This window comes from Amblyomma mixtum, chromosome 3 (assembly GCF_055824585.1).
Source record: "Amblyomma mixtum isolate Tamu chromosome 3, ASM5582458v1, whole genome shotgun sequence".
NCBI lineage: Eukaryota > Metazoa > Arthropoda > Arachnida > Ixodida > Ixodidae > Amblyomma > Amblyomma mixtum.
This window is the reverse complement of record NC_143014.1, coordinates 275049117-275068654: the sequence shown is the minus strand read 5'-3', so window position 1 is coordinate 275068654 and position 19538 is coordinate 275049117. Positions and strand designations below refer to the sequence as shown.

The 19538-nt window shown below is 43.9% G+C and overlaps 1 long non-coding RNA gene across 2 annotated transcripts; it reads right to left on the bottom strand.

The window, feature by feature from the left end:
* Nucleotides 1–720: 720 nt before the first annotated feature.
* On the bottom strand, nt 721–18923 carry LOC149354944 (uncharacterized). 2 transcript variants are annotated; one of them, XR_016291404.1, is made up of 4 exons: nt 18787–18923; nt 13537–13696; nt 4942–5019; nt 721–1128 (listed from the first exon to the last, which is right to left on the bottom strand). It is a non-coding gene; the product is annotated as an uncharacterized LOC149354944 (long non-coding RNA). The 2 variants fall into 2 exon arrangements; XR_016291405.1 differs by lacking the exon at nt 4942–5019.
* Between the last annotated feature and the right edge of the window lie 615 nt (nt 18924–19538).

Here is a 19538-nt window from a genome sequence, read left to right as displayed (position 1 = left end):
TCCGGCATACTTACTGGTTAGTTTCCTTGTTCTTTTCCGCCACTGTGAGTCAACGTTGTTTCTGTATAAGTATTTAAATACCTTAGCTGTCCACCTGTTATCCTCCAATTTCCTCAAGCGTTCTTCATAGTATTTTACTCTCAGCTTCGCGTGCTTCTAATGATGTCCAGCCCATATCCCCTTGTACTGCCTCGTTTGTGGTTTTGCCATGGGCACCTGGTGCCAATCTTACAACAGCTATCTGATTTACGTCTAATCTCGACATGATCATGGCTGCACCAGCGCGCCGCGAAGTTAGCGAGAAGTTTGAAAATTGAAAATTGGTCTTGGACACCCGAACCGCGCCTTAAAGAAAGGGAGGAAGGTGGGAGAGAAAGAAGCGGGAAGTATTTTTTGTTTGAATGATTGTATACGTACGATGTCGTGTTCGCCAACCAGAAGTTTGTACACACACGATGTGGCGCGCTTGCGCCATCTGACGACGAAAACCAATATCAACTCGGTCTCTCACACCTCCGTGGCCTCCGCGATCGTCTCCGGCGGCGCGGCATTTTATATACTCATATGAAACAAGCCACGATGACCGCAGCCAATTATTATATCCGGCAGATCCCATGGGCTAATATAAAAGCCCACAGAATACCCAAAATCGGACATACGTCCACCATAAGCAAAATGCATGCCTCGATGAAGTAACTAATGGCCACAAAGCAAAATGTATCAGATTAAAGACAATTTTATTCACCCGTTGACTGCATAGTGAGTCACGTGTATTTCTGCTATGCGGCACGAATACTGAGTGACGCTATGAACCCTTAGGAGAGCTCAGATCTTTCGAAGAGCTTATGCAAAACACACATTCTAGGTTGCTATTGCCATCTGTTGTCGGTTTCAATAAGTTGACTTCACCGGAGGCACACGCCGCGAACAAGAAAATCTAGCACAGAGGTTATGGCCCCGAAAATCACTGCCGCAGTGAACGTGTTAATGAAATTACAGCTGCTTTCTGTCTTGAAGGGCACCCGTCAAGCTGCTCATACTGGCACATGTTTCACACGATAGGAAGGGTTACTGTGTGCAAGCACTATTCTCATGGTTGAACTTGGTAGTCGAAAATGGGATGTCCTTCTGAAAAAAAAAAAAACACAAATACTATACTTTTACTGGAACGTTAAGCAAATTTTAAAGTGTGAGATACTGTAAGTAAAAATATTAATGAAAGACAATCGTACGATAATTTTAGCACAGTTCCTCCAACCTTGCTGCCACATACCAATGCAACTCCGTGGCATGATAAGAGGTAAACAAGGGTTTACAATGCATGGTGCACGCAAGAAAAATTGGAGGGAACACTTAATCTCCGCCTTAAAGGTATTACGTGATAGCGTAATGTGTTAATTCCCATATATGCAGAAGGTCCCTCTCTACTTTACATTCATAGATCCCTGGGAGTCCTCATACCCCTCCTGGTGCAGCGGTGCAGCATGCAGTTCAGCGATGCACCAGTGCCCTGTGATGGCAGGTGCTCCCAGCAGTGGGCCTCATTGTGTAGCCCAGGCTGCTCTTCCCGAGCGACCAATCACTAATTTAACTGCCACGGTGGGCAGTTTGCTCACTATCCAATGGGCAAGTTGTGATGATGCCACAAGGTCACGTGACCTAAGCGGCCCACCTACCTCCATGGTTGCTCTCTGGGGACCACCTGCCAGAGCCGTGCCAATGATTTTTCGCTCACAACGGCGGCGCCGACAATGGCAACACTGGATTTTCTGGTGAACAGGGCCTTTAACGCAACCGCTTTTAACGCTAAAAAAATCAAGCAAACTAGTAATCTACAATGGCGCAGTGCCAACCACATCTTGCAGAGGTATGTTACCTTCGGGTTGCAAAGGTCTGAAAAAATACAAGAGCAGGCAATTTTTTCCAACCAGCTGTGTGAGAAAAGGTAACGCCTTACATTTCCCTACATATTACTGAAATAGCAATAATAAAGATTTATTTTCAAACAACAGGCTATGATTTCAGCATGTCTAGGCCACAGGGGGGCTTGTAAGGCAGTGCCCTGCAGATGACAGCATCAAATGAAAAAGAAAAAAAAGCAAATTCTACCTAAAGGCAGAAACAAAGCCAGTATAGTACAATTTGCAATCAATATTAGGGCTGGAAGAATTTGAAAACAGACAATACAGTTTTACTCCTTTGCTTGTACTATTAAGCATGACCATTCCATTAGGAAGCTTGTTAAAAATTAGTGGAACATAACAGAGGCTGGCATATTTCCTATATCTAATATGAACTTTTGGCACTATTCTCGGATACAACTCAAGAACGCAGCAGCAAACACCGCTCAGCGAAACCTCTCCAGCCAATGGTGTTAGCTGGCTTTCATGAATTGGCGGTTAATCCCATTTCATGGGGGTACCTACCAGCCACCCGCAATTCATGTTATGGAATTAACCACGACCAGTGACCACGACGCCATGAAAACTGATCATCACCACTGGCTGATGGCCTCCTTCAAAGAGCATTCACCACTGTATTCTTGACTTGTATCTGACTATAAAAGCCATTTATATATTCAGGGGTGACGGGCCGGTGTGTAAGGAGTGCAATATTCTTTATACTGTACATATTTCATTACAATGGTTTCTGCAACCAATAGTTCAAGGTTAGGCATATGTAGCTGCAAGAGCAAGTTTATTAAGTCATAAGCAAAAGAGGTGACAATATTTCTTGAAAAGCAATATACTTTGCTTCTCCAAAAAACGCTGCAAAAATAAAAGACAAGATACACCCTACTGCAAAGACTTTTATATCAATGCATGAACCATGTGTTTATAGTGCAAGACCAGTCACATCCATACTGAAGACCTAAAACTAAAAAATTCAAATGTAAGAGTAGGGATCCTTACCACACAGCTGCAAGCTACCTGTTGACTCAGTGGTTGGGCACAAGGTACAGTCAGAGAGAAAAGTGTGCAGGATGTGGATTTCCAGAATATTTTTTTTTTAAACTGCCTCACTAGGCAGCCAGCTGAAACTTGTTCATTTGGATCGAGCATCCATGTTCCCTCACAATTCTAGGCTTTTTATTAACTTGCTTTTGCAGACAGCACAGAAATAAATTTTTTCCACGAACTCACATCCCACAAATTTTTATCTATCACTTGTACACTGCACTACAGTTAGGTACTCTCCACTGCACAGAGCAAAGAAAAAGAAAGTATCGATTATGTCAGAGAAAATTTTCACTGTACTTCAGATTTACCTGCAGGTTGCTGCTGTACACTGCAGGTACTATACAGGGTGTTTTCACACAATTTTTAAAAATAGACTTTTTGAGTTAAAAGAGCGCTTTTTTCGGCATAGCATGGTCAGCGGTGTAGTACATCAGAATACGGCTAAGACATGCTAACTAGCAGGATGGTCAACTAATCTTGAATGGTTAACTTTTTAACTATTACTGTTAGGCTCCTTAATTACCGAAAGGCATGTAGCCCATCGTAACCATGAAAATGCAGTTACCCTCAGCATTGTAGCCCAACAAACTTTGGCTCATCATCAGCCTGACTATGCCCACTGCAGAGCAAAGGCCTCCCCCATTTCTCTCTGATTAAGGCTGTCCTTTGCCAGCTGCGGTCACCGTATCCCCACAAATTTCTTAATCTCATCCGCCCACCCTCTGCTACGCTTGCCTTCTCTTGGAATCCACTCCGTTGCCCTTAGTAAGTACCTGCGGTTATCTTGTCTTCGCATTACATGCCCTGCCCCAGCCCGTTTCTTCCTCTTGATTTCGACTAGGATGTCATTAATTTGCATTTGTTCCCTCACCAACTCTGCTTGCTTCCAGTCTCTTAACGTTATATCTATCATTTTTCTTTCCATAGCTCGCTGCATTGTCCTTAACTTAAGCTGAACCCTTCTCATGAGCCTCCAAGTTTCTACCCCACAGGTGAGTACCGGTAAGATACAGCTGTTGTATACTTTTCGCTTGAGGGATAATTGGTATTGGATATTGGCTACATCGCACCAAAATACATGCGCTTTCGAGAAGCTTGCAGGCAAAGCAACCTCTCCAGTGCAGGTAACTCGTCGAAATAGCCACAATTTGTTGGGCCACAGCGCCGAGAGTAGCCGTATTTTCGAAATCCTAAAAACTGATGTGGATAGTAATTACATTGGGTTACACACCTCTTAATAATTAAGGAGCCTAACAGTAATAGTTATAAAGTTAACCATTCAATATTAGATAGCCAGCCTGCTAGTTAGCATGTCTTAGCTGTATTCTGATGTACTATGCCGCTGAACACGCCACGCCGAAAAAAGCGCACTCCTCACCCAGCCTATTTTAAAAATTGTGTAAAGTCTTAGGTGAAACACCCATTCTAGCTGCTAGCATAGGTCAGTCACATCCACAATGCATGGCTAAGGAAATAAATTATGAGAGAGCAACTTATACTGCACTTTGTCAACATAATGCTAGACACCACAATGTAGCAAAACACGGCCTTTGCCAAAACTGCCCTGCCCACAAGATTCCCTGATGGGTCACACAGCAGGGCACTGACAGCATATTTGATGATCCACAGCTCCACAAGAGTAAGTAACAGAGGTCTGCTCACAATCCAGGAGCATGTAGCTCTAGGGGTGCCATACGGTCCTGCTACCAGGCTCAGCATTGAGCCCTGTGGGCATGAACATGATTGATAATGCTGCACCAATGCACATATGATCTTATTGCATTCAGTGCACAGCAATAGAGAAATAAGTGAAGAATGTGTGACTGAAGTTTGCAAATCTAACAGAACACTTCAGCTTTCTTAAACAAATAATTCTACTTCACAGTACATAGTACTGTGAAGTAGATGGTTGGAGATGTCCATTCGGCACGCTTAATGAAACAAGTTGATAAACTGTGAAAGTAGATAAATTTTATATTACATTTTCAGCCTACCAGTGCTTTCCCTGACATGGCATAATTTAGGCATCAATACACTCTGCAGGCAGGCCACATCCACACTGAAAAGGCAATAGAAAAACAAGAAAAAATCAGTCGCAAATTGCTGCAAAACATTCCGTTCTGACACTAAGCTTTTCGCACGTTCCGTTTTATCGCAATTATGAACCTAGATACAATCGCTTTAAAGATTCACAGCATGCAACTGCACCCCGTCTCAACTTTTTCGCAGTGTAGGGGACGAGTCAGGCGCGATGCACTGGCTTCCAGAGCTTTGTGGTAGGCTCGCAAACGCGGCTTAACATCTTAACTTGCACTCCAGTGCAATGAAGTTGTGCAACAGAGTATAATTGTGTTACAGCGCGTCACTCATCCCAGAGCAACATCATCAAAGCAATTTTCAAGCACAGTTCCTTACTCTGCAAGTGATAACACCAGGCCGCTTCTTTCATCCGAAGCGACAAGGTGCCGGCATCTCAGCAAGGGGTCAGGCACAGTACGACACCGGAGTTTTTTCACGAGAACTTCAGGTGCAAAGGGAGGTCTTGTCGAGTGCACAGGTGACATCACATTTATATCACAGCCAAGCAACCACAGATCAAACAAACTGCATATTATAGCAAAAATAAAGGTTGAAGAAGCACCACATGACGAAAAACAACGCAATGATCGCGTCAGAACTGTTTACTAATGGATTGGTTTGGATCAATTTTTAGGCCTGTCACTCTGCCACGGCCCCCCGCAGGAGTTTAGTTTTCATCACATAGTTTCTTGCTATTCAGAAACTCTGTGGTTTTCATGGAAGGCTGCATGCCTCGGTTACCTTGGTGGAATGCTGGAGGAGCAATGGGCGTTAATTATGAGCACTGGCACCAGAAAGTCATGCAATTAGCTTAATTCAGGTTCTTTTTTTAATCGGCAGTTTTAGTCACCTTAATCAGCACCATATTCGAGCGATCTTAAAGGGGCTCTGAAACACCTTCTGAGGAGAGCACATCAACTCCCTCAATCACTGCACTGTTTTGTGATGAACACTTGATCCAAGTAATACAATTCTACACGCAACAGAGGACCCACAATCATGCACGAAAGTTGGCGAGTCCTCCCCGGCAACTTTTTCATGGTCGCACCCTCCTCCGTCGCTCGCATCTGCGTGTACAAGTTGGGAGGTGGCTGTTGGTTAGATTCGTTCAGACGTCAGGCAGCTACCATGGCCGCGACCAATAAGCCACGTAGCTCCGGTAGGTCAGGAAGCTCCGCTCTCGGAGGTGGGGCCGGCAGAGGAGAGCTGACCTTCCAACGTGCGAAAAGTTACAAGAGGAGAGAGAAAAGCACGAAGGCACTGAAATTCAAATTTTGACCACAGATAACTCAGCTTCTACAAAAAAAAAAAAAAGTTTTTAATTCTTGCTGGACAATATTCAAGAAGTGGAGTGCTTTAACATCCCAGGCATACCGTCATATTATTAGAGCCCCTTTCAGAACCCCTTTAATCGATTAATCTGAACATTAAACTGATCGCTGGTAGAAATGTGATCGGTTGAATTTTGGCACTTGCAAAATAGAATTTATTTTCAATTTTTTGTCCGAGGAAAACAAAATATGTAGGCCATGTTGTAAGTTCACATCCCTAGAGGGGCATTCAAGAATACCCCTCAGACATCCACTCGTGGATATCCGCCTGCCATTCGACAACGAATGTTCCTCGAACATACACCTACTCTTCGATGTGTATATCCAGGCTTGGACAGCCATAGGGATGCCCTACGGACACCCCCACCTGGCACTGGAGATTCCGATTTTAAGTGGACGTACCACGAATATCCGGAATGGACTGGGGTCTAATAGAAATTTTTAAGTTTAGATGTAATGCAGCCAACAATGTCTCGAAAATCCCCTGTAGCCTGGACAAACGCAACACCATCTGGCAACTAAAAGTGGTTCACTGCAACACATTATGAACTTATAGGTAATATCTTATACAGCAGCACAAATGTGTTTTAGCTATTTTTGTAGCTGTAGTAATGTAATGATAGTAGTTGACTAAGCTGTATATTTTATCTGTTTCGTTGTGATGGGAACATAACCCTAATAGTTGGCTAAGAGTGTACCAGAGATGACAAAATTTTGCATATCAGGAGTGCATAAGAAACTACTGCGTCTTTTCATGCACCCACTCCCTGATACCAAGACCTCTACTAACCTTTTGTCTCCAGATGACAGAGCAAATTTCAGGCAAAAGGAGCATGAGACAACATGGTAAGTTTTTCCACACACCCTTAATACACACGTTTTGCCTCCCAAAAGTACAAGAGATTTGCAAGTAGCTTTGCACTGAGTTACTGGTCATGAGACATCCAGCACGGGCCCTTCGTCAAGTGCCTTTCACTTTGTTTGGTGTGTATAGATGAACTATGCAAGTGTAACATTTTCCTGCAAAGCTTGCTATAAGGTGAGAACTCTGGGAGAGCAAACTGAATCAAATTCAATCAAAGTATAACTGGACGAAGCATTCACACCAAGAAATGAAAAGAAACAAGGTGGTTGGTTCACAGTATAAGGAGTGTTTCAAGTGCAAACAAAAATAAGTAATGGCTTCAATAATGGAATTAACATTTTATTGTCTCAATAAAACACAATTATATTTAAGGCTGAAGCAAGGCTCACAATAGATAACCTCAAGGTAACAAAAATAGGTCTATTGGAAGGTACAGTTCACTGGCATAGACTATACAGTAGCAGGAATGGCCAAGTTGGTTTTGGAGCAGGCTTTGTAGCAGGCAAAAAGCCAGTTTGGAGCAAATGCCTAAACACTGAATCAAGGCGCACAATAGATGACCTTAAGGTAACAAACACACTTGGAAGTAACAGATGACTATAAAGTAGTGGGAATGGCCAAGATGGTTTTGGAGCAGGCTTTGCAGCAGCCAAAAAGCCAGTTTGGAGCAAATGGCTAAACACTGAATAAGACACACAATAGATGATGATGCTGGGTTTTTTTGGTGCAAGGGCATCTAAGGCCAAAGGGTGCCAAACACAAGGTTTTTGGTCAGCTCAGGCTAAAATATGTTCACATGTTAATATCAATGCCGGTTGTATAGGGCCTAAGGGTAGTGAGTATGTGCATGATTATAGTGTGTCGTGAGGGTGTAAAGTCAGGTGGAATGGACTAAACTGGTGCATAGCGCCTAAAAGTTCTGGTAACAGTTGTTATATACACAAGACGAAGCAGGAAGCCTCAACCACAGTCCTTGCTTGAGCAAGAAGAGCGAGGCATCTGGCAGCAATGGCTAAGCACAGACTTCTCCGTGGCAGTGAGGAAGAGCTGAGGTCACTTGGAATAAGAGAGCTCTTGTAGGAAGCCTACAAGAAATTTAAAAACCCTATCCCTAAAAATAAAGAAGGATGCATTGGTATTTTAAATGTGTACAGTTCTGGGAAGTGCTGTTTCTCTGTTTCCAATCTCGGACACATGATTAGTATGTCAACAACTAAGATGTGGGCTCCACATCTCGCACACTGCGGTGCCATTGTATCCTTTAAAAGATACGAGTGCGTGATGTATATGTGTCCTACCCTCAGTCTGCAGAGGGCAACTTCTTTGAATCTATTTTGTTCTTCTGTGGCATACCTTCCAATCCTTGGTTTTATTGTGTGCAGTTTGTTCTCTGTTTCTTTGTCCCAATCCTGTTGCCACTCTCTGCGGAGTGTAGTCCTAATATGTGGCCTGAGGTCCTGATATGGAAGTTGGTTTATATTGATCTGACTGTGTTCGGCAGCGGACACAGCAAGCCTATCAGCTTCCTCATTACCATCTATACCACAGTGACCTGGTACCCAGCATATTGCCATTTTAAGAGTCAGTGTGTGTACAGACATAAGGCAGTTCAGGAGGGAATTCATTACAAGGTTTTTATAGGGTTTCCCAGAGGACAGAGCCATAACCACACTTAAGAATCTGAGTAAATAACAGAAGTTGGAATTTTCTTTATTAGGATGGATCTAACAGCAAACAGGATCTCATGACATTCTGCAGTAAATATGCTTGTGTGTCTATTCATTGTTGTTTCCGTAAACTAACAGCTGTGAGCTGCACAATCCAACTGAAGAACTCTTTGAGCCATCTGTGTAGAACTCTGTGCACTGATACTTTTCTTGTAGGGACATGAAGTGCTGTTTTATGCCAAGTGGCGACCCATGCTTGCCCACCTCACAAAAAGATGTACCAGAGACAACTGGATACACTTCCCAGGGAGCAATTATGTCTTTAGAAGAAGTCACCAGAATATTGGAGACTGGTATGTTCATGTCTTGTAGAAGTGTGGCGACTCTAATGGGTAAAGGCGGGATTTCAGACGGTCGGTTTGAAAACAGCAGTGTGCTGGTTGGGTTTCGAAATAATGCGTAGCATGGATGGTCAGCATGACATAATAACTTTGTGGCATATGCCAAACTTGTAAACTTCCACCATTAATCAAGTGACCATCAGCCCCCTCATCGTACAAACTGGCAATTTTGCTTGTATGGAAAGCACCAGTATACACTCAATAGATGACCTCAGGCAACAAAAACGAGTCACTTGGAAGGAACAGTTCACTGGCACTGACTATACAGTTGTGGGAATGGCCAAGATGGTTATAGAGCAGGCTTTGTAGCAGGCAAAAAGCCAATTTGGATAGTATATAAGTGAAATGCACAACAACTTAGACGGGACACAGAAAGAAACACATACAACAGTTCACGAGCGCTCGTGAACTGTCGTATGTGTTTCTTTCTGTGTCCTGTCTAAGTTGTTGCGCATTTCACTTATATACTATGCAGAACCAACTAGCCTGACAACACGCTCTTCTGAGCCAATTTGGAGCAGGTGCCATTCATTCAGACACACATACCTCAGAAAAAAAGCTTGAAAAACGAATTTATACCTTTTATTTGTAAAAATATACCTCACAGTTATGCCAAATAAACACACTACAGATGTAAAACAAACAAAAAAAAGTAAACTCAGTGGCACAACAAAGATGTAGCAGCAGGACTGCTGAAAAGCGCTTTTTTCATCCACAGCAGAAACATCACAAATAATACAACACATAATAAGCACAAAACAACTGACTAGACCAAATAAAGATTCATATGAAAAACGACAGCATTAAACATCAGTTTTGTCCAGCTAAAAAACAATTATACAACAAGGCACAGTTCAATATGCAAGTAGCTAGTGTATTAAAACATGGTCATGGTAACAGAACTGGCTAAAAAAATGTCTAAATCTGCTTATTTGCAAGAAGGGGGTCCCCGTGTCAATTCCCTAGATTTGCCCGCCCGTTGCAAGACGCCCTGGGAAACGAACTCACCTCACGTCCTGCTGTTAGTTTTCAAAGTTTTCTGCCGCAAATTCAGCAACTCAGCCAAGCTTCGCAGATGGGAGGGCACACGTCGCCTATCAGCGTAGCATTTAAATCGTATGAACTTAGTAGTGCGCTAGAGAAGGTTAGCTTGTTGATTCATGGCATGACATGCAGGTCGTCAAAGCTGACTTCTGATGCACTTTTTTCAACTGCACAGCTTCTTGGTTGAAGCCGTGTTGCGAGCAGAAATAGTTTGGAAGGCCTTCTTTATGCGGTACTCACATTTAAAGACCCTCATCAATGTTTTGCAGCTAGCCAGCCCGCTGTTTATTAATAGTTGCGGTGGTAATAAATAACACATGAGTATTCAAGCTCTGCTGCCATCCTCGTGCACAAACATGACTACAATATGCGAGAGATAGTGCCTCATCTGCTGAGTGGGGTAGGTGCCCACAAGTGTTGGGCCAGACAATCTGAAACAACGGAGTAACGTCGCGTGCCAACGCAGGACATGTGTTTCCTGCATTCTCTCTCCATTACCTACCCTATGATATGCAAGCTAATACTCTAAAAACATCTTTAGCAGCATGAATCCAAAGTACACCCTCTGTCAAAAGTTTACAGTCCACAAGGTTTGCTTCTGGGACATGCTTTGTGGTTTGTTATGCATTCCCAGCAATCCAAATCACTTGAAGGTGAGATGAATTGCCATCCTCACCCCTCTTAACGTTAAGACTTTATATGGATGCGACAAGAACCCCACTAGACAGCTTTGAAGCAAAAAAACCCTGGGCTCCAAACTTTTGACAAAGGCTCTATGGGAATCAAATGTAAAATTACCTGCTATATCCACTGGCACGCCAGCGACCACCAGCCACCGCCGCTTATTACCAGTTTCATACTTTCTTTAAAATAATCCTTTATTCATGCTATGAACATGTTTATTAAACAGACAATGGGCAGATCATGTGTCATATCATAGAATTTTATTTCAACCGGGATGCTTTGTAGAATTGCACATGACAATCCCAGCTTTCCTACCCAAAGGTGCACACAGTTAAAATGCAAACTTTTTTTCTACCAACAGTGATGACAGAAATTACCAGCACTTTCGGCCGCGAGCCTTCACTAATTACTGGTACGGCGGCAAGCAGCCTTCACCAGTCATTTCACTAATTTCTGATCTTTTAGGCTTTGAGTCTGGTCATGCAACATCGCTGCGCTGCAATCCAAAATGGAAAGGCTCCCTTTTTTAGTTTTTCAAATGTGCCATCATGATGCCATCAACCACGCTGTCAAGGCGAACCTGAGGACGGCATGACCAAGGCGCGTGCTACCTCACTGGACGCTAAGGCCGTCTTTGCTCCTATGAGGCTAATGCCAGTTTCAATGCCCAGATTTGTCGGCTGAAAGCAGCAGACTTCCCAACGTCACTGATATCCAGTGTCGCAGAGGGACTGCTGCAAGAATTTAGGGGCAGAAGAGAAGAACAGCCAGCATCAGAAGAAATGATCGAAAAAAAATTGTGCTACGCAGTCATGCCATACACTCACAGCACTTCACACAGCATTAAGAAGATCGCAGAGAGGCCTCGGGTGAAAGTGCTCGTGTCAGCCTCAAACAAGTTGTGTGGCATCTGCACCAAGATGAATGGCTAGCAACAGAAAAACCCATGAGAAAAAAAACACAAAAACCGGTGTGTTAATTAAATGCATGAAAAATGCAGTTTTTGAGATACCACTTTCATGCGACCACGTTTACGTTGATTAAACCGGCCGATGTTTGAATGGCTGGCTCCAAAAGCACGAAATATCCCTACAGGATACCATCAACAGCCATTTACCCACACACTGCTGCAAGCATGTATGTGCTCCCCAGCTCTACAGCTCAGCATCATCATTAGTTCATGCCCCGATCAATGCACCAGAGAAATCAGCAAAGCTATCAATATTAAGCAAAAGAATGACAAATGTTTGGGTGTTCCACCCAGCGCTATTCATGACAAAGAAATTGAATATCTATCCAATATCAAATTATCACTTATGAGCTTCACTATTTGTGTTTTGTGTATTTTCCTTTCACTGCACAACAAAATGGATTTCAGTCATGACTGTGCAATAAAAAATTAGCTGCAGTTCAACTACTGCTAAACCTGGTTACAGAGCGAAAGCTATGCAATGGATTTCAGTCATGACTATAAAATAAAAAATTAGCCGCGGTTCAACTACTGCTGAACCTGGTTACAAAGCGAAAGCTATGGTGTATCGGGCAACTATAAGCAGCTAGGTGTCTGTAATGTTGAGTGCATTCCGGACATTGGATAGGCAGCGAACCCGCCCTGCCACCCTGGCAGGTGGTGGTTAATGATTGATCGCGAGAGTTTGCTCACGCAATGAACGCTGCAGCCTATTGCAGCAGTGCCGCGTGTCTGACACAACGTTGTCAGCGCTAACGCATGCAGTCCACATCTCTCTCTCTCATCAACCCACATACCTATAAACGCGATTCAGGCACCCACTGACCCAGGGAGCCAGTTATGAACACTTCCTTTCCTTAAAATCATCGGAGTGTAAAATTCTGTCATCACCAACGCCATTCAGCACAATGAACGCCAATGGCCTATGGTTTCAGTGCCACGTTTCTGGCATAACGTTGTCAATGCCTACGCATGCAGCGTACATCTGTCTACCGCCACGTAGCTTAAAGCACGACTGAGGTGTCCACTGTTTGAAAAGGGCAGTTATTCGCCTTTCCTCTTGCTTTACAATCTTAAAGCGCGACTAAGGTGTCCACTTCCGAGGGTAAGGTGATTTAGAGGTGAAAACTAGGCACCCGGCGATCGAAGCATGAGGTCCCGTAGTGAAGTTTTCGCTTCAAAACATGGTTGTTAGTGCTGCATTGTGTCCCTTCTTCAGCCCCATCCTGTGTAAGAGCTGTTTTCACCAAACAATCACGCATCAAGCAGCCCCACAATTCACCTAGTAAGAATTGGCAAACAGTCGGTATGAAAGTGAACGGGGATGCTTTCTTGGGTGAATGCCTCCCTAAAAACATGGTTAAACAGAGCTAGACGGCACAAAAAGAAAAACAAGAAGTAAAGAAAGGACAAGGCCAGCTGCACAATGGTTCACCGAATATCAAGAAGCCCAGCCAGTCAGGAGACGCCAGAAAAACAGCGAACAGCCTGTGCATAGAGCAGCACCAATGAGACCAGGAGAATAAGCAACATACCAAAAAGTGTGACCTTGAATCGGAGCACCTTGTTGCTGGAACTTTCAATCCTATTGGAGCAAAAGCTCGACAAATGGCCCACGCAGTAATGCAGCCATATTGCCACACACTTCCTTCAGCTCCTGTATTCATCCTCTGTGTATATAATGTAGCAGCAGACCTAAGGCAAAATACAAAATGTTCACATAAGCTTCAGGAACTAGGCATGTAAATAGGCAAAGAGCAGACAGAATAGCTCTGAGCCGTCATATACAAATAAACTCCTTGCATTGTTTCTCTCATTTCTCTTCTGATCTGCTACAAGATAAGTCATCAACATTAAATAGCTTCTGTTCTTGGTTCTCGGCATGTGTTTTATCCACGCAGCGTCTCAAAACCTTATAGAACGCATACAACTTTTGCTTCATTACCAGTTGATCATGAATAATGTGCATTTTCATCTCAGGCAAAAACATAGTTGGAGGTTACACCCTCCTCACATGAATGTAAGTGCAGGCCCTCACAGCAAAGTTAAATGGAACATTCATAGGCCAGGAAACAAGCTGTAGGCAAGAATAGCACAGAATTGCAACAATAGGTGAAAAAAAGCGCAACTTTATTCTGCTGCAGTGTTCAAACGAAACTGGCTACTTTGAAGCCAAGCTATGTTGCCACCATGAATATCAACATCAGATGATAACAACGAGTTTGAATTCCTTTTAACAAACTTTGAAAATAAGGCAGGTCCTGTCAAGAGGATGCTAAATGTACACCCATGCGCAAAAGTGGAGAGACCACGTGAACTGACAGAACTGCGCGTCAGCGCTTTCTCACGGCGCAGCGCCTGCTTTCGAGTTATGCATAGGGTGCGTGACCAAATAAGTTAACCTGTCTTTCTACTCATTTCTTCTAGACACGTCTTTATGCACAGACAAATCGCAATCATCGCCATGGCCGTGGTCTCTGCACTTTTGCGCACGACTGTACAACAACCTGTAGCTCTTAACGAAAGACCCCAGAGACATGTCAACTCGCTTTTCAAATGCATAAAATACAACTCCACACCTTGGTATATACAAGGCTGGCTAGGTTACATTGTGATTTCATTTCATTTCATTTCATTTTAATACCTTAAAGACCCACTGGGGGTATTACATAAGGGGTGGGTACATACAGTCACATGAACAAGTGTTATGTTGAAAAATGGTTGGTAACAGCTTCGGCGAATGTGGATGGGCATGAGATGGTAGCGATGTCATTGGAGAGGTCGTTCCAGTCTACAGAAACACGGTGAAAAAAAGAAGCGGCACAGGTAACAGTACGGGCACGGGGGCGAAACACTTGGAAAGGATGACGAATGTGGTGGGATATGCCGGCTGGCGGGGCAATGTAGGGAGCGCAGCGCAGCGAACTATGGAAAAATTTATGGTATAGGCAGAGGCTAGAAATACGACGACGAAGTGAAAGGGGCGGTAAACTGGATTCCGCTTTTAAAGATGTTACACTGATATCGTACGAATAGGAGGAATGAATGAATCTGGCTGCTCTGTTTTGAAGTGACTCGAGTGCATTGATAACTTATAATTAGCAAAGGAGTGACGGACACATTGGACTAAGCGACAAAGACCTTTGTCCCGAGGTCCTCTCAAGTTCAGTCAGGCCCATTAGCGGCTCAGCCAAAGTAGGCAACACATATTTGCTAGGAGCCACCGCGATCGCTTAGCAACCAGCAACGCCCAGTGAGCAGCTGTCAAGAGCATTGCAGGAGTGCTCCACCGCAGCACAGAAAGTAGCATGATGGCATAAAGTGTGCAAATAATTGTTTGGGCAGCATTGTATTGCTTACAGCTGAATACAGCTCGAGAATGAAGCAGCAAACACCACTCAAAGGAGGACCTCCAACTAATGGTGTCGACCAATTATCATGACATTACGATTAAACCCATTTCACAGAGGCCCCTGCCAGCCACCTGTGATGTCACACTAGGGTATTAACTGCGACGTCATGAAAGACGAGCGACGCCATTGGTTGGAAGGCCTGCTTTAAGGGATGTTTGCCGCTTCATTCTTGAGTTGTGCGTGGCTATAGGTAGTTGAATTCTGAGTTCCTTTATTTTGCAGAGAAAATTTAAAAAGGGACACGCTGTATCCTGAAGTGGGACAGGCATATAATTAGAAGGAGCTGGTGCTGTCAAGCGGCTCCACGATCACAAGCCAAATGTACAGTCCTTGTCAAAAGTTTAGAGCCCAGGGGGTTCACTTCCAAGCTTTATATTGGGACTCCACGAGCATTCATGGAAGTCCTACCTATTGCAGGAGGCAGTACCAGAAATCTTCTCATGTCCAGGAAATTTGGAGCGCTAGAGATCCATTAAGAACGACAAAGTGTGGCTCAAAAGGAAACCCCCTGGGCTCCAGACTTTTGACAAAGGCTGTACATCACTGACAAAGGTCAACATGCCACCGTGCTTCCCCATATTTACCATTTGTAATCCCTGGGCTTTTAACTGTGGTTACTTTTCAAGATTGATGATGGTAGTATACTCGTGTTATACTGCGGCTGTAGTGCCAGCATGCAGAAAAATGTGAGTGCAGTGCAGCTGTTCCACTGTTCATTCAACCAAAGCTTCAAACACAAAGCAGCCAAGCATAAACTTGGGGTGCTCCTGCAGGTGGAAGTCTCTATTCAAACCAATTGGCACTTGATGGGAATAAAGAATAGAGGGATGAATAAAGGGAGTAAATTATACAACAATCATGGCAGGAGTGCTATATGTTTTACCAACTAACAGTATTGATCCAATAATAAAATAATGATGCCCTTTCAAACAGAAAAACAATGCTCTGGCTTGATGACAACATACCCTAACGCTATTTTATTTTCTTAATTCTTCCATGCATGCCCAAAGTTTCCAGTGAATCATGCAATGAGCTGCTCTGAGGGAATCGACTGATCACTGACAGACATGCTTTACGCAGAAATAGGCGCTGCAACAGAAGCACCAGCCCCACCAGCTGTTGTTTTCTGAAATTGGCAAATAGGCCTTTGAGTGGAGCAAGAATCCCGGCAGGTTCCACAGGCATACTATAAGGAGCTTTCGCTGAAGACAAATTAGTTCTGAAAGGTTTAAATTTTACAGAGAAGTTTGCACTGGTGAAGTGATCCCCAGCGACAGGTTTGGGTGCCACTTGCATATAGTGAGTGATAGGCAGGCGACCATCCTCATTTCTCTTTTGTGCTGGCAGGAAAAATATTGGTGGTTATTTTTGTGTGATGCACGGGGAGAGCCACTCTCTCATCACTGCTACATACAAATCGCATTCATGCCTTTTGTTCTCCAATAACCAACAAGTATAAGTGTATGAGATGCAACTTTTCCCATGGCAGAAGCGCAATCCAACAATCACATCGGTGCACTTCAAATGCCCCACCTGGAAAGCTCTCAAACTAAGCTCCTGGTGAATTATGGCGTGTGCTTATAGCAGCGCTCATCATGTCCACTTCCCTGCTGTCGTCCTCATGCCTTTTAAACCTCATCCTGACCTACCAAACACCCAAATTACTACTGTTCTGCTTATCAGCTGACAATGCAGCGATTTATGACAGATTTCGACAATCTTCGCAAGGCGAGAACACAGCAGCACTCGCCTCCGCGATTGGACTGCAACTCGCGCTGGCTCAACACCAGGTAGTGGCTAGTGCACTCGACTATGGTTTGGCTGTTGAGCCTGAGGATGCAGGTTCAATCCCGGCCGCGGCGGCCTACTTCAGTGAAGGCAAAATGCTCGACACCAGCATGCTGTGCGCCGTAGGCACACGTTAAAGGGGCTCTGAGAGATACTCTAATATTGTGGTATGCCTGTGATGTTAAATGATGCTGCTTCACGAATATCCTTCAGCACGAATTTTTTTGATGCGCTTTGTAGATGCCACGTTATATGTAGTCAAACTTTAAATTTCACCGTCTTGGTGCCTTTCCCTCTCCTTTCGTCACTTTTTGCCGCTGAAAGGTCAGCTCTCCTCCGCCATCCCCATCGCCAGTGGCGGAGCTCCCTGATCTGCCAGAGCTACGCCGTATATTGGCCACGGCCATGGTAGCTGCCGCACGTCAGAAAGAATACAACCAACACCCATCTCTGAACTGGTATAGGCAGGAGTGGTGCGATGGAGGAGGATGCATGCATGAAAAAGTCACCGGAAAGTGCTTGCCAACCTTGGCGCGTGATTGTGAGTTTTCTGCTGTGTGTAGAAGTGTATTATTTGGCTCAGGTGTTAATGACAATCATTAGGACTGATGCCTGGGCGAGTTTGTATGCCATTTTCAAGAAGAACAGCCCGAAATAGACAAGGACTTAAGACGCACACAGACAGGCGCTGTCTGACAGGCCAGCGCCTGTCTGTGTGTGTCTTCCAAAAGCCCTTGTCTATTTCGCGCTGTTCTTCTTGTATAATGACAACGCAATACAATTATTGAATGAGTTGATGTGCTCTCCTGGGAAGGTGTTTCAGAGCCCCTTTAAGGAACCCCAGGTGGTGGTCATTATTCCGGAGCCCTCCACAATGGCGCCTCTTTCTTCTCTCACTCACCCACGGCGCAGTTGGCGCGCGTGTGTGCGAACGTGTTTCTCAGGTCCAGCCGCGGCGGCCGCGCTTCGATGGAGACGAAACTGAAAAAGGCACCCGTGTGCTGTGCCACATAGAGGAGGTGCTGGCTGTGCGATGCCAGTGCACGTTAAGGAACCCAGGTTATTCCGGAGCCCTGCACTACGCCGCCTCGCACAACAAAGCAGTGGGAGGCAGCCATGGAGGTAAAAAAACTTCTTTCTTCCTCCATGGAGGCAGCGCTGTCTAGCGATCACCTGGAAGATCAACGTAGATAGATCGACCGGGCCTGTATGCCTGTATCGCCGCAGCAGTTGCAAGGGCCCTGGAGTAGGGGATCTACACACCACGCTCGCCAAAAGCTCGATTGCGCAATAAAAGTTTTTCGTTCGTTCATTTTCTACCTTCATCACTGCCCATCCCTCAAGGTGTCCACCGAGGGGTGAGATAGTTACTGCACCCTTTACTTTCCACAGAAACCAATTTTTTTCAGGTTCCCATCGAGAACAGGATAGTTACTGCACCATGGAGTAGTTTCTTTCCTTTACGTACAGCGAATTCCTTTCTGATCAACAACAATTAGTTGGAGCGGCAGCGAGCGAGCTTTTCCTACGGTTGGTGCGCTCCACGCTGCAAGAGGTGCCCCTTAGAAGTGAAAAAAGACTTACTTTTGCGGGAAACGGGGCACTAATTTGCGCGAAGCGTCGAGCTTACGAGCTAGAGCAGAAAAAAATTGTAACAGCAGTGCAAATGCGACGAAAGGAGCACAACAAAGATTGCAATGAACATCTAAAATGATGTCGTTTGCGCGCCACGAAAGACGAGCGGACAGATTTTATGATATTCTCTCTGAATTGGGGCAGTGGCAAGCGCCACCTTTCCTAATTTGTTAAAGTGAGTGTTTTATTTATTTATTGCATTTGAGTCCAACGTTATTCTTCTTATTTTTGTTTTTCTTTCTGTGTTAGGCTATTTATTTGCTTTAATTTAACAATTATATATATATTATATATATATATATAATATAACAATTATATATATATATATATATATATATATATATATATATATATATATATATATATATATATATATATATATATATATATATATATATATATATATATATATATATATATATATATATATATATAATTAACAAGATTTAATTCACGACGTTTCGGCTGGTGGACCAGCCTTTTTCGAATGTATTACAGTATACTGTAATGCACGCGAAAAACGCTGGTCCTGCAGCCGAAACGTCGTGAATACTGTAATACACTCGAAAAAGGCTGGTCCTCCTGCCGAAACGTCGTGAATTAAATCTTGTTATGTTTTTTTCAATTTCTGTTGACTTTATCTTTTATTAATCAATCAGCTGCCAAGAAATAATTTTTGATATATATATATATATATATAT